Consider the following 2,187-nt stretch of genomic DNA (forward strand, 5'->3'; position numbering starts at 1 on the left):
TAGTGAAATGTACCACGCATCCTCCACGAGCAGGCCCCACTGGGCATCTTCAGCCACCTGTGGTCGCTCACAGAAAGCTAAGGTATTAATGAATTGAATGCAGGATCCCATAAATCCCAGGATCCATTCCCAGGGCGGGAGGTGCCAACGGAAAGGCCGAAGGACGACGTGCACGGAGACGGCCGCTCACCCCCCAGGGTGGCCAGCCCATTCCAAGCAAGATCTGTTCCTTGTAAACCCTTTATTATGATTTAACAAAAGGGTCTGGATAAATTAAGCTTTGGTATCAAATTTTTTTCTGCAGCCGCTCTGAGCATCTTATTAACTAGTAAATAAAGCTCTTCGTGTGTAGTGAATGGAATATTTTTTTAACGTCTTTATTGGAGTATAATTGCTTTACAATGGTGTGCTAGTTTCTGCTTTATAACAAAGTGAATCAGCTCTACATGTACATATATCCCCACATCTCCTAAAAATAGGGAGCGCTTCACGAATTTGCGTGTCATCCTTGCGCGGGGGCCGTGCTAATCTAGTCTGTATCGTTCCAACTTTAGTGTACGTGCTGCCGAAGCGAGCACTGAATGGGATCTTTTTGATGCTGTGATTTATCTGGCAGTGGGAGAGGACAAAACCGTGGTTAGGAAAACACTCCCCTAAGATCCCTGTCAGGGTTGGTTTTCTTCCCTCTACACTATTTCTTTGTGGTAAGAATATCGTTCCTCCTAATTTACTCTGTTCAGAAGCTCCAGGACCGAGGAGGCTTTTCAAGGTAATTATCATCTGAGGGAAGAAAAATAAACACGTTGTGAGTCACTTGGAGATCCACACGGGCACTCCCCCTGTGCACTGTGGAATCTGCTTTGTGTCCCTGGTCCCATGAAAGCCTTTAGAGGATTCCTGCAGCCTTTGTGTTCTGCTCTGGCCTGGAGGTCACATGGATGCACACGGAACGCCTCCCTCTCTTTCCTAAGACTTCGTTCATGTCCTTTCTTCTCTTGCAGCCTCCCTGCCTCCATCGGAGAGAACTGAGGCCCCCTCCCAGCCAGGTGAGGCCCCCTCCACGTGCAAGGACCCCGCCAGGCACGTCTGCAGGGTCCCCCTCAGGTTACTTCTCACTGTGGGCAAAAGCTTCCCTCCTAGAGACCCAGAAATCCCCTTCCCAGCCCCCATCCCTCTTTTTATGACCCTTCTTTCCGGGGCGAGGGAGAGCCGGGGCGGGGGGTGGGAAGCAGTCAAGCGGGTGGGTCCAGGTTGCATCTCTGAGAATGGGTGGCCAAATTTCACCGCGTGTTTCAGCGTGTACTTTTAGAGAAAGGCCTGATCTCCTTTAGGGGTGAGGGCCGAGAGGGCAAAGTTTACGGAAAGTGCAGAAACTCCAACCCGTCCACAGAAGCAGAGGCAGGGGAGCCCCAGAGAGCCGACAGGGGAAGTCTGTCTCCTGGCCTCACTCCCACCCGGGCCTCAGTGGCCCCAAAAGCTCTCCCTGTGCCCATGCCAGGCTCTTGCAGCCACAGTGCTGACCACAGGGCGGGCCAGTGTTTCCCAGGGGGGCACATCTGCGTCCCCCGGAGGCTCGTCAGAGAATCTGGGATGTGGCCCAGGAATCTGCATGGCTAACAGGATCCCAAGTGACACTGATGCTGCAGGCCCAGGGGCCTCACTTGGAGAACCACTGGGATAGACAAGTGATGCCTAAAGCAGGTGAGCTAAAGGGCGGGGACGTTTGACCCGAATGTTGAATCGTTCAGTTGGTGGCAACGCTCCACTGGGGCTCTCCCGCTCTCCAGCCTTTCTACCTGCATCTTCCTTTGTCAATAACCGAGGGATCTGAGATTTGTCTTACTTGCAAGCTAACCCGTTAGCCCTCAGATTCACAGATTCTGGCAGAAGTGAGATGCCGGGTCAGAAACATGGGATTGGTTCACACGTCACAGCCAGAGCAGCAGCTGAGCATCCGTATTGGTGCCAGGTCCCCAAGCGCCACTGGCCTGTCCTCATCGCTCCAGTCCCTGCCTGCATCTCCACCTGGTGCTCTCCCCGGTGTCTGTGTGTTCACACAGACATCTTCTTATAAGTATGCCAGTCATATGGGATCAGGATCCCAGTCTACTCTGCTACAACTTCATCTCAGCTCGTTACATCTGCCCAGACCCTGTTTCCAAGTAAGGTCACATTCTGAGGTCCTGG

General features: G+C 52.8%; 1 non-coding gene across 1 annotated transcript; it reads right to left on the reverse strand.

The window, feature by feature from the left end:
- Positions 1 to 471: 471 nt before the first annotated feature.
- LOC116764846 lies at positions 472 to 578 on the reverse strand. The gene has a single exon (XR_004353055.1). It is a non-coding gene; the product is annotated as a U6 spliceosomal RNA (small nuclear RNA).
- Between the last annotated feature and the right edge of the window lie 1,609 nt (positions 579 to 2,187).

This window comes from Phocoena sinus, chromosome 13 (assembly GCF_008692025.1).
Source record: "Phocoena sinus isolate mPhoSin1 chromosome 13, mPhoSin1.pri, whole genome shotgun sequence".
Lineage (NCBI taxonomy): Eukaryota > Metazoa > Chordata > Mammalia > Artiodactyla > Phocoenidae > Phocoena > Phocoena sinus.